This window comes from Bufo bufo, chromosome 3 (assembly GCF_905171765.1).
Source record: "Bufo bufo chromosome 3, aBufBuf1.1, whole genome shotgun sequence".
In the NCBI taxonomy this organism is placed as follows: domain Eukaryota; kingdom Metazoa; phylum Chordata; class Amphibia; order Anura; family Bufonidae; genus Bufo; species Bufo bufo.
In genome coordinates this window covers 1795813-1809549 of record NC_053391.1, presented here as the reverse complement: position 1 = coordinate 1809549, position 13737 = coordinate 1795813, and positions in this window count along the sequence as shown.

Here is a 13737-nt window from a genome sequence, read left to right as displayed (position 1 = left end):
AGAGGTAACAGTCAGGCGTGTAGATATAGGAGGTGTAGAGGTAACAGTCAGGGGTGTAGATATAGGAGGTGTAGAGGTAACAGTCAGGCGTGTAGATATAGGAGGTGTAGAGGTAACAGTTAGGGGTGTAGATATAGAGGTGTAGAGGTAACAGTCAGGGGTGTAGATATAGGAGGTGTAGATGATACAGTCAGGGGTGTAGATATAGGAGGTGTAGAGGTAACAGTTAGGGGTGTAGATATAGGAGGTGTAGAGGTAACAGTCAGGGGTGTAGATATAGAGGTGTAGAGGATACAGTCAGGGGTGTAGATATAGAGGTGTAGAGGATACAGTCAGGGGTGTAGATATAGGAGGTGTAGAGGATACAGTCAGGGGTGTAGATATAGGAGGTGTAGATGATACAGTCAGGGGTGTAGATATAGGAGGTGTAGAGGTAACAGTCAGGGGTGTAGATATAGAAGGTGTAGAGGTAACAGTCAGGGGTGTAGATATAGGAGGTAACAGTCAGGGGTGTAGATATAGGAGGTGTAGAGGAAACAGTCAGGGGTGTAGATATAGAGGTGTAGAGATAACAGTCAGGGGTGTAGAGGTAACAGTTAGGGGTGTAGATATAGAAGGTGTAGAGGTAACAGTCAGGGGTGTAGATATAGGAGGTGTAGAGGTAACAGTCAGGGGTGTAGATATAGGAGGTGTAGAGGTAACAGTCAGGGGTGTAGACATAGGAGGTGTAGAGGTAACAGTCAGGGGTGTAGATATAGGAGGTGTAGAGGATACAGTCAGGGGTGTAGATATACAGGTGTAGAGGTTACAGTCAGGGGTGTAGATATAGAAGGTGTAGAGGTAACAGTCAGGGGTGTAGATATAGAGGTGTAGAGGTAACAGTCAGGCGTGTAGATATAGGAGGTGTAGAGGTAACAGTCAGGGGTGTAGATATAGAAGGTGTAGAGGTAACAGTCAGGGGTGTAGATATAGAGGTGTAGAGGTAACAGTCAGGCGTGTAGATATAGGAGGTGTAGAGGTAACAGTCAGGGGTGTAGATATAGGAGGTGTAGAGGTAACAGTCAGGCGTGTAGATATAGGAGGTGTAGAGGTAACAGTCAGGGGTGTAGATATAGAGGTGTAGAGGTAACAGTCAGGCGTGTAGATATAGGAGGTGTAGAGGATACAGTCAGGGGTGTAGATATAGGAGGTGTAGAGGATACAGTCAGGGGTGTAGATATAGAAGGTGTAGAGGTAACAGTCAGGGGTGTAGATATAGAGGTGTAGAGGTAACAGTCAGGGGTGTAGATATAGAGGTGTAGAGGTAACAGTCAGGCGTGTAGATATAGAGGTGTAGAGGTAACAGTCAGGCGTGTAGATATAGGAGGTGTAGAGGTAACAGTTAGGGGTGTAGATATAGGAGGTGTAGAGGTAACAGTCAGGCGTGTAGATATAGGAGGTGTAGAGGTAACAGTCAGGCGTGTAGATATAGGAGGTGTAGAGGTAACAGTCAGGGGTGTAGATATAGAGGTGTAGAGGTAACAGTCAGGGGTGTAGATATAGAGGTGTAGAGGTAACAGTCAGGCGTGTAGATATAGGAGGTGTAGAGGTAACAGTTAGGGGTGTAGATATAGGAGGTGTAGAGGTAACAGTCAGGCGTGTAGATATAGGAGGTGTAGAGGTAACAGTCAGGCGTGTAGATATAGGAGGTGTAGAGGTAACAGTTAGGGGTGTAGATATAGAGGTGTAGATGATACAGTCAGGGGTGTAGATATAGGAGGTGTAGAGGTAACAGTTAGGGGTGTAGATATAGGAGGTGTAGAGGATACAGTCAGGGGTGTAGATATAGGAGGTGTAGATGATACAGTCAGGGGTGTAGATATAGGAGGTGTAGAGGTAACAGTCAGGGGTGTAGATATAGAAGGTGTAGAGGTAACAGTCAGGGGTGTAGATATAGGAGGTGTAGAGGTAACAGTCAGGGGTGTAGATATAGAGGTGTAGAGATAACAGTCAGGGGTGTAGAGGTAACAGTTAGGGGTGTAGATATAGAAGGTGTAGAGGTAACAGTCAGGGGTGTAGATATAGGAGGTGTAGAGGTAACAATCAGGGGTGTAGATATAGGAGGTGTAGAGGTTACAGTCAGGGGTGTAGATATAGAGGTGTAGAGGTAACAGTCAGGGGTGTAGATATAGGAGGTGTAGAGGTAACAGTCAGGCGTGTAGATATAGAAGGTGTAGAGGTAACAGGGGTGTAGATATAGGAGGTGTAGAGGTAACAGTCAGGGGTGTAGATATAGGAGGTGTAGAGGTAACAGTCAGGGGTGTAGATATAGAAGGTGTAGAGGTAACAGTTAGGGGTGTAGATATAGAAGGTGTAGAGGTAACAGTCAGAGGTGTAGATATACAGGTGTAGAGGTAACAGTCAGAGGTGTATATATACAGGTGTAGAGGTAACAGTCAGAGGTGTATATATACAGGTGTAGATGATACAGTCAGGGGTGTAGATATAGAGGTGTAGAGGTAACAGTCAGGGGTGTAGATAAAGAAGGTGTAGAGGTAACAGGGGTGTAGATATATAGGTGTAGAGGATACAGTCAGGGGTGTAGATATAGGAGGTGTAGAGGTAACAGTCAGGGGTGTAGATATGGAAGGTGTAGAGGTAACAGTCAGGGGTGTAGATATAGAAGGTGTACAGGTAACAGTCAGAGGTGTAGATATACAGGTGTAGAGGTAACAGTCAGAGGTGTATATATACAGGTGTAGATGATACAGTCAGGGGTGTAGATATAGAGGTGTATAGGATACAGTCAGGGGTGTAGATATAGGAGGTGTAGAGGTAACAGTCAGGGGTGTAGATATAGGAGGTGTAGAGGTAACAGTCAGGGGTGTAGATATAGAAGGTGTAGAGGTAACAGTCAGGGGTGTAGATATAGAAGGTGTAGAGGTAACAGTTAGGGGTGTAGATATAGGAGGTGTAGAGGTAACAGTCAGAGGTGTAGATATACAGGTGTAGAGGTAACAGTCAGGGGTGTAGATATAGAAGGTGTAGAGGTAACAGTCAGGGGTGTAGATATAGGAGGTGTAGAGGTAACAGTCAGGGGTGTAGATATAGAAGGTGTAGAGGATACAGTCAGGGGTGTAGATATGGAAGGTGTAGAGGTAACAGTCAGGGATGTAGATATGGAAGGTGTAGAGGTAACAGTCAGGGGTGTAGATATAGAAGGTGTAGAGGTAACAGTCAGGGGTGTAGATATGCAGGTGTAGAGGTAACAGTCAGAGGTGTAGATATACAGGTGTAGAGGTAACAGTCAGAGGTGTAGATATACAGGTGTAGATGATACAGTCAGGGGTGTAGATATAGAAGGTGTAGAGGTAACAGTCAGAGGTGTAGATATACAGGTGTAGAGGATACAGTCAGGGGTGTAGATATAGGAGGTGTAGAGGTAACAGTCAGGGGTGTAGATATAGGAGGTGTAGAGTTAACAGTCAGGGGTGTAGATATAGAAGGTGTAGAGGTAACAGTTAGGGGTGTAGATATAGAAGGTGTAGAGGTAACAGTCAGAGGTGTAGATATACAGGTGTAGATGATACAGTCAGGGGTGTAGATATAGAAGGTGTAGAGGTAACAGTCAGGGGTGTAGATATAGGAGGTGTAGAGGTAACAGTCAGGGGTGTAGATATAGAAGGTGTAGAGGATACAGTCAGGGATGTAGATATGGAAGGTGTAGAGGTAACAGTCAGGGGTGTAGATATAGAAGGTGTAGAGGTAACAGTCAGGGGTGTAGATATAGAAGGTGTAGAGGTAACAGTCAGGGGTGTAGATATAGAGGTGTAGAGGTAACAGTCAGGGGTGTAGATATACAGGTGTAGATGATACAGTCAGGGGTGTAGATATAGAGGTGTATAGGATACAGTCAGGGGTGTAGATATAGGAGGTGTAGAGGTAACAGTCAGGGGTGTAGATATAGGAGGTGTAGAGGTAACAGTCAGGGGTGTAGATATAGGAGGTGTAGAGGTAACAGTCAGGGGTGTAGATATAGGAGGTGTAGAGGTAACAGTCAGGGGTGTAGATATAGAAGGTGTAGAGGTAACAGTCAGGGGTGTAGATATAGAATATGTAGAGGTAACAGTCAGAGGTGTAGATATACAGGTGTAGAGGTAACAGTCAGGGGTGTAGATATAGAAGGTGTAGAGGTAACAGTCAGGGGTGTAGATATGGAAGGGGTAGAGGTAACAGTCAGCCGTTGTAGCTATAGGAGGTGTAGAGGTAACAGTCAGAGGTGTAGATATACAGGTGTAGAGGTAACAGTCAGGGGTGTAGATATAGGAGGTGTAGAGGTAACAGGGGTGTAGATATAGAAGGTGTAGAGGTAACAGTCAGGGGTGTATATATACAGGTGTAGAGGTAACAGTCAGGGGTGTAGATATAGGAGGTGTAGATGTAACAGTCAGAGGTGTAGATATAGGAGGTGTAGAGGTTACAGTCAGGGGTGTAGATATAGGAGGTGTAGAGGTTACAGTCAGGGGTGTAGATATAGGAGGTGTAGAGGTAACAGTCAGGGGTATAGATATAGGAGGTGTAGAGGTAACAGTCAGGGGTGTAGATATAGGAGGTGTAGAGGTTACAGTCAGGGGTGTAGATATAGGAGGTGTAGAGGATACAGTCAGGGGTGTAGATATAGAAGGTGTAGAGGTAACAGTCAGGCGTGTAAATATAGGAAATGTAGAGGTAACAGTCAGGGGTGTAGATATAAGAGGTGTATAGGTAACAATCAGGGGTGTAGATATAGGAGGTGTAGAGGTTACAGTCAGGGGTGTAGATATAGGAGGTGTAGAGGTAACAGTCAGGGGTGTAGATATAGGAGGTGTAGAGGTTACAGTCAGGGGTGTAGATTTAAGAGGTGTAGAGGTAACAGTCAGGGGTGTAGATATAGGAGGTGTAGAGGTTACAGTCAGGGGTGTAGATATAAGAGGTGTAGAGGTAACAGTCAGGGTGTAGATATAGAGGTGTAGAGGTAACAGTCAGGGGTGTAGATATAGAAGGTGTAGAGGTTACAGTCAGGGGTGTAGATATAGAAGGTGTAGAGGTAACAGTCAGGCGTGTAAATATAGGAAATGTAGAGGTAACAGTCAGGGGTGTAGATATAGGAGGTGTAGAGGATACAGTCAGGGGTGTAGATATAGAAGGTGTAGAGGTAACAGTCAGGCGTGTAAATATAGGAAATGTAGAGGTAACAGTCAGGGGTGTAGATATAGGAGGTGTAGAGGTAACAATCAGGGGTGTAGATATAGGAGGTGTAGAGGTTACAGTCAGGGGTGTAGATATAGGAGGTGTAGAGGTAACAGTCAGGCGTGTAGATATAGGAGGTGTAGAGATAACAGTCAGGGGTGTAGATATAGGAGGTGTAGAGGTTACAGTCAGGGGTGTAGATATAAGAGGTGTAGAGGTAACAGTCAGGGGTGTAGATATAGGAGGTGTAGAGGTTACAGTCAGGGGTGTAGATATAAGAGGTGTAGAGGTAACAGTCAGGGTGTAGATATAGAGGTGTAGAGGTAACAGTCAGGGGTGTAGATATAGAAGGTGTAGAGGTTACAGTCAGGGGTGTAGATATAGAGGTGTAGAGATAACAGTCAGGGGTGTAGAGGTAACAGTTAGGGGTGTAGATATAGAAGGTGTAGAGGTAACAGTCAGGGGTGTAGATATAGAAGGTGTAGAGGTAACAGTCAGGCGTGTAGATATAGGAGGTGTAGAGGTTACAGTCAGGGGTGTAGATATAAGAGGTGTAGAGGTAACAGTCAGGGTGTAGATATAGAGGTGTAGAGGTAACAGTCAGGGGTGTAGATATAGAAGTGTAGAGGTTACAGTCAGGGGTGTAGATATAGAGGTGTAGAGATAACAGTCAGGGGTGTAGAGGTAACAGTTAGGGGTGTAGATATAGAAGGTGTAGAGGTAACAGTCAGGGGTGTAGATATAGGAGGTGTAGAGGTAACAATCAGGGGTGTAGATATAGGAGGTGTAGAGGTTACAGTCAGGGGTGTAGATATAGGAGGTGTAGAGGTAACAGTCAGGGGTGTAGATATAGGAGGTGTAGAGGATACAGTCAGGGGTGTAGATATGGAAGGTGTAGAGGTAACAGTCAGGCGTGTAGATATAGGAGGTGTAGAGGTTACAGTCAGGGGTGTAGATATAAGAGGTGTAGAGGTAACAGTCAGGGTGTAGATATAGAGGTGTAGAGGTAACAGTCAGGGGTGTAGATATAGAGGTGTAGAGATAACAGTCAGGGGTGTAGAGGTAACAGTTAGGGGTGTAGATATAGAAGGTGTAGAGGTAACAGTCAGGGGTGTAGATATAGAAGGTGTAGAGGTAACAGTCAGGCGTGTAGATATAGGAGGTGTAGAGGTTACAGTCAGGGGTGTAGATATAAGAGGTGTAGAGGTAACAGTCAGGGTGTAGATATAGAGGTGTAGAGGTAACAGTCAGGGGTGTAGATATAGAGGTGTAGAGGTAACAGTCAGGGGTGTAGATATAGAAGTGTAGAGGTTACAGTCAGGGGTGTAGATATAGAGGTGTAGAGGTAACAGTCAGGCGTGTAGATATAGGAGGTGTAGAGGTAACAGTCAGGGGTGTAGATATAGAAGTGTAGAGGTTACAGTCAGGGGTGTAGATATAGAGGTGTAGAGATAACAGTCAGGGGTGTAGAGGTAACAGTTAGGGGTGTAGATATAGAAGGTGTAGAGGTAACAGTCAGGGGTGTAGATATAGGAGGTGTAGAGGTAACAGTCAGGGGTGTAGATATAGGAGGTGTAGAGGATACAGTCAGGGGTGTAGATATAGAAGGTGTAGAGGTAACAGTCAGGCGTGTAGATATAGGAGGTGTAGAGGTTACAGTCAGGGGTGTAGATATAAGAGGTGTAGAGGTAACAGTCAGGGTGTAGATATAGAGGTGTAGAGGTAACAGTCAGGGGTGTAGATATAGAAGGTGTAGAGGTTACAGTCAGGGGTGTAGATATAGAGGTGTAGAGGTAACAGTTAGGGGTGTAGATATAGAAGGTGTAGAGGTTACAGTCAGGGGTATAGATATAGGAGGTGTAGAGGTTACAGTCAGGGGTGTAGATATATTAGGTGTAGATGTTACAGTCAGGGGGGTAGATATAGGAGGTGTAGAGGTAACAGTCAGGGGTGTAGATATAGGAGGTGTAGAGGTTACAGTCAGGGGTGTAGATATAGGAGGTGTAGAGGTAACAGTCAGGGGTGTAGATATAGGAGGTGTTGAGGTTACAGTCAGGGGTGTAGATATAGAAGGTGAAGAGGTAACAGTCAGGGGTGTAGAAATAGGAGGTGTAGAGGTTACAGTCAGGGGTGTAGATATAAGAGGTGTAGAGGTAACAGTCAGGGTGTAGATATAGAGGTGTAGAGGTAACAGTCAGGGGTGTAGATATAGAAGGTGTAGAGGTTACAGTCAGGGGTGTAGATATAGAAGGTGTAGAGGTAACAGTCAGGCGTGTAAATATAGGAAATGTAGAGGTAACAGTCAGGGGTGTAGATATAGGAGGTGTAGAGGATACAGTCAGGGGTGTAGATATAGAAGGTGTAGAGGTAACAGTCAGGCGTGTAAATATAGGAAATGTAGAGGTAACAGTCAGGGGTGTAGATATAGGAGGTGTAGAGGTAACAATCAGGGGTGTAGATATAGGAGGTGTAGAGGTTACAGTCAGGGGTGTAGATATAGGAGGTGTAGAGGTAACAGTCAGGGGTGTAGATATAGGAGGTGTAGAGGTTACAGTCAGGGGTGTAGATATAAGAGGTGTAGAGGTAACAGTCAGGGGTGTAGATATAGGAGGTGTAGAGGTTACAGTCAGGGGTGTAGATATAAGAGGTGTAGAGGTAACAGTCAGGGTGTAGATATAGAGGTGTAGAGGTAACAGTCAGGGGTGTAGATATAGAAGGTGTAGAGGTTACAGTCAGGGGTGTAGATATAGAGGTGTAGAGATAACAGTCAGGGGTGTAGAGGTAACAGTTAGGGGTGTAGATATAGAAGGTGTAGAGGTAACAGTCAGGGGTGTAGATATAGAAGGTGTAGAGGTAACAGTCAGGCGTGTAGATATAGGAGGTGTAGAGGTTACAGTCAGGGGTGTAGATATAAGAGGTGTAGAGGTAACAGTCAGGGTGTAGATATAGAAGTGTAGAGGTTACAGTCAGGGGTGTAGATATAAGAGGTGTAGAGGTAACAGTCAGGGTGTAGATATAGAGGTGTAGAGATAACAGTCAGGGGTGTAGAGGTAACAGTTAGGGGTGTAGATATAGAAGGTGTAGAGGTAACAGTCAGGGTGTAGATATAGAGGTGTAGAGGATACAGTCAGGGGTGTAGATATAGAAGGTGTAGAGGTAACAGTCAGGCGTGTAGATATAGGAGGTGTAGAGGTTACAGTCAGGGGTGTAGATATAAGAGGTGTAGAGGTAACAGTCAGGGTGTAGATATAGAGGTGTAGAGGTAACAGTCAGGGGTGTAGATATAGAAGGTGTAGAGGTTACAGTCAGGGGTGTAGATATAGAGGTGTAGAGGTAACAGTTAGGGGTGTAGATATAGAAGGTGTAGAGGTTACAGTCAGGGGTATAGATATAGGAGGTGTAGAGGTTACAGTCAGGGGTGTAGATATATTAGGTGTAGATGTTACAGTCAGGGGGGTAGATATAGGAGGTGTAGAGGTAACAGTCAGGGTGTGTAGATATAGGAGGTGTAGAGGTAACAGTCAGGGGTGTAGATATAGGAGGTGTAGAGGTTACAGTCAGGGGTGTAGATATAGGAGGTGTAGAGGTAACAGTCAGGGGTGTAGATATAGGAGGTGTTGAGGTTACAGTCAGGGGTGTAGATATAGAAGGTGAAGAGGTAACAGTCAGGGGTGTAGAAATAGGAGGTGTAGAGGTTACAGTCAGGGGTGTAGATATAAGAGGTGTAGAGGTAACAGTCAGGGTGTAGATATAGAGGTGTAGAGGTAACAGTCAGGGGTGTAGATATAGAAGGTGTAGAGGTTACAGTCAGGGGTGTAGATATAGAAGGTGTAGAGGTAACAGTCAGGCGTGTAAATATAGGAAATGTAGAGGTAACAGTCAGGGGTGTAGATATAGGAGGTGTAGAGGATACAGTCAGGGGTGTAGATATAGAAGGTGTAGAGGTAACAGTCAGGCGTGTAAATATAGGAAATGTAGAGGTAACAGTCAGGGGTGTAGATATAGGAGGTGTAGAGGTAACAGTCAGGGGTGTAGATATAGGAGGTGTAGAGGTTACAGTCAGGGGTGTAGATATAGGAGGTGTAGAGGTAACAGTCAGGGGTGTAGATATAGGAGGTGTAGAGGTTACAGTCAGGGGTGTAGATATAAGAGGTGTAGAGGTAACAGTCAGGGGTGTAGATATAGGAGGTGTAGAGGTTACAGTCAGGGGTGTAGATATAAGAGGTGTAGAGGTAACAGTCAGGGTGTAGATATAGAGGTGTAGAGGTAACAGTCAGGGGTGTAGATATAGAAGGTGTAGAGGTTACAGTCAGGGGTGTAGATATAGAGGTGTAGAGATAACAGTCAGGGGTGTAGAGGTAACAGTTAGGGGTGTAGATATAGAAGGTGTAGAGGTAACAGTCAGGGGTGTAGATATAGAAGGTGTAGAGGTAACAGTCAGGGGTGTAGATATAGGAGGTGTAGAGGTTACAGTCAGGGGTGTAGATATAGGAGGTGTAGAGGTAACAGTCAGGGGTGTAGATATAGGAGGTGTAGAGGATACAGTCAGGGGTGTAGATATGGAAGGTGTAGAGGTAACAGTCAGGCGTGTAGATATAGGAGGTGTAGAGGTTACAGTCAGGGGTGTAGATATAAGAGGTGTAGAGGTAACAGTCAGGGTGTAGATATAGAGGTGTAGAGGTAACAGTCAGGGGTGTAGATATAGAGGTGTAGAGATAACAGTCAGGGGTGTAGAGGTAACAGTTAGGGGTGTAGATATAGAAGGTGTAGAGGTAAAAGTCAGGGGTGTAGATATAGAAGGTGTAGAGGTAACAGTCAGGCGTGTAGATATAGGAGGTGTAGAGGTTACAGTCAGGGGTGTAGATATAAGAGGTGTAGAGGTAACAGTCAGGGTGTAGATATAGAGGTGTAGAGGTAACAGTCAGGGGTGTAGATATAGAGGTGTAGAGGTAACAGTCAGGGGTGTAGATATAGAAGTGTAGAGGTTACAGTCAGGGGTGTAGATATAGAGGTGTAGAGGTAACAGTCAGGCGTGTAGATATAGAAGTGTAGAGGTTACAGTCAGGGGTGTAGATATAGAAGGTGTAGAGGTAACAGTCAGGGGTGTAGAGGTAACAGTTAGGGGTGTAGATATAGAAGGTGTAGAGGTAACAGTCAGGGGTGTAGATATAGGAGGTGTAGAGGTAACAGTCAGGGGTGTAGATATAGGAGGTGTAGAGGATACAGTCAGGGGTGTAGATATAGAAGGTGTAGAGGTAACAGTCAGGCGTGTAGATATAGGAGGTGTAGAGGTTACAGTCAGGGGTGTAGATATAAGAGGTGTAGAGGTAACAGTCAGGGTGTAGATATAGAGGTGTAGAGGTAACAGTCAGGGGTGTAGATATAGAAGGTGTAGAGGTTACAGTCAGGGGTGTAGATATAGAGGTGTAGAGGTAACAGTTAGGGGTGTAGATATAGGAGGTGTAGAGGTTACAGTCAGGGGTGTAGATATAGAAGGTGTAGAGATAACAGTCAGGGGTGTAGAGGTAACAGTTAGGGGTGTAGATATAGAAGGTGTAGAGGTAACAGTCAGGGGTGTAGATATAGGAGGTGTAGAGGTAACAGTCAGGGGTGTAGATATAGGAGGTGTAGAGGATACAGTCAGGGGTGTAGATATAGAAGGTGTAGAGGTAACAGTCAGGCGTGTAGATATAGGAGGTGTAGAGGTTACAGTCAGGGGTGTAGATATAAGAGGTGTAGAGGTAACAGTCAGGGTGTAGATATAGAGGTGTAGAGGTAACAGTCAGGGGTGTAGATATAGAAGGTGTAGAGGTTACAGTCAGGGGTGTAGATATAGAGGTGTAGAGGTAACAGTTAGGGGTGTAGATATAGAAGGTGTAGAGGTTACAGTCAGGGGTATAGATATAGGAGGTGTAGAGGTTACAGTCAGGGGTGTAGATATATTAGGTGTAGATGTTACAGTCAGGGGGGTAGATATAGGAGGTGTAGAGGTAACAGTCAGGGTGTGTAGATATAGGAGGTGTAGAGGTAACAGTCAGGGGTGTAGATATAGGAGGTGTAGAGGTTACAGTCAGGGGTGTAGATATAGGAGGTGTAGAGGTAACAGTCAGGGGTGTAGATATAGGAGGTGTTGAGGTTACAGTCAGGGGTGTAGATATAGAAGGTGAAGAGGTAACAGTCAGGGGTGTAGAAATAGGAGGTGTAGAGGTAACAGTCAGGGGTGTAGATATAGAAGGTGTAGAGGTAACAGTCAGGGGTGTAGATATAGAGGTGTAGAGTTAACAGTCAGGGTTGTAGATATAGGAGGTGTAGAGGTAACAGTCAGGGGTGTAGATATAGGAGGTGTAGAGGATACAGTCAGGGGTGTAGATATAGGAGGTGTAGAGGATACAGTCAGGGGTGTAGATATAGAAGGTGTAGAGGTAACAGTCAGGGGTGTAGATATGGAAGGGGTAGAGGTAACAGTCAGGGGTGTAGATATAGAGGTGTATAGGATACAGTCAGCCGTTGTAGATATAGGAGGTGTAGAGGATACAGTCAGGGGTGTAGATATACAGGTGTAGAGGTAACAGTCAGCCGTTGTAGATATAGGAGGTGTAGAGGTAACAGGGGTGTAGATATAGGAGGTGTAGAGGTAACAGTCAGGGGTGTAGATATAGGAGGTGTAGAGGATACAGTCAGGGGTGTAGATATAGGAGGTGTAGAGGTAACAGTCAGGGGTGTAGATATAGGAGGTGTAGAGGTAACAGTCAGGGGTGTAGATATAGGAGGTGTAGAGGTTACAGTCAGAGGTGTAGATATAGAAGGTGTAGAGGTAACAGTCAGGGGTGTAGATATAGGAGGTGTAGATGTAACAGTCAGGGGTGTAGATATAGAGGTGTAGAGGGAACAGTCCTGGGTGTAGATATAGGAGGTGTAGAGGTAACAGTCAGGGGTGTAGATATAGGAGGTGTAGAGGTAACAGTCAGGGGTGTAGATATAGGAGGTGTAGAGGTAACAGTCAGGGGTGTAGATATAGGAGTTGTAGAGGAAACAGTCCTGGGTGTAGATATAGAGGTGTAGAGGTAACAGTCAGGGGTGTAGATATAGGAGGTGTAGAGGTAACAGTCAGGGGTGTAGATATAGGAGGTGTAGAGGAAACAGTCCTGGGTGTAGATATAGAGGTGTAGAGGTAACAGTCAGGGGTGTAGATATAGGAGGTGTAGAGGTTACAGTCAGGGGTGTAGATATAGAGGTGTAGAGGTAACAGTCAGGGGTGTAGATATAGAGGTGTAGAGGTAACAGTCAGGGGTGTAGATATAGGAGGTGTAGAGGTAACAGTCAGCGGTGTAGATATAGAAGGTGTAGAGGTAACAGTCAGGGGTGTAGATATAGGAGGTGTAGAGGGAACAGTCAGGGGTGTAGATATAGGAGGTGTAGAGGGAACAGTCCTGGGTGTAGATATAGGAGGTGTAGAGGTAACAGTCAGGGGTGTAGATATAGGAGGTGTAGAGGATACAGTCAGGGGTGTAGATATAGAAGGTGTAGAGGTAACAGTCAGGCGTGTAAATATAGGAAATGTAGAGGTAACAGTCAGGGGTGTAGATATAAGAGGTGTAGAGGTAACAGTCAGGGTGTAGATATAGAGGTGTAGAGGTAACAGTCAGGGGTGTAGATATAGAAGGTGTAGAGGTTACAGTCAGGGGTGTAGATATAGAGGTGTAGAGGTAACAGTTAGGGGTGTAGATATAGAAGGTGTAGAGGTTACAGTCAGGGGTATAGATATAGGAGGTGTAGAGGTTACAGTCAGGGGTGTAGATATATTAGGTGTAGATGTTACAGTCAGGGGGGTAGATATAGGAGGTGTAGAGGTAACAGTCAGGGTGTGTAGATATAGGAGGTGTAGAGGTAACAGTCAGGGGTGTAGATATAGGAGGTGTAGAGGTTACAGTCAGGGGTGTAGATATAGGAGGTGTAGAGGTAACAGTCAGGGGTGTAGATATAGGAGGTGTTGAGGTTACAGTCAGGGGTGTAGATATAGAAGGTGAAGAGGTAACAGTCAGGGGTGTAGAAATAGGAGGTGTAGAGGTAACAGTCAGGGGTGTAGATATAGAAGGTGTAGAGGTAACAGTCAGGGGTGTAGATATAGAGGTGTAGAGTTAACAGTCAGGGTTGTAGATATAGGAGGTGTAGAGGTAACAGTCAGGGGTGTAGATATAGGAGGTGTAGAGGATACAGTCAGGGGTGTAGATATAGGAGGTGTAGAGGATACAGTCAGGGGTGTAGATATAGAAGGTGTAGAGGTAACAGTCAGGGGTGTAGATATGGAAGGGGTAGAGGTAACAGTCAGGGGTGTAGATATAGAGGTGTATAGGATACAGTCAGCCGTTGTAGATATAGGAGGTGTAGAGGATACAGTCAGGGGTGTAGATATACAGGTGTAGAGGTAACAGTCAGCCGTTGTAGATATAGGAGGTGTAGAGGTAACAGGGGTGTAGATATAGGAGGTGTAGAGGTAACAGTCAGGGGTGTAGATATAGGAGGTGTAGA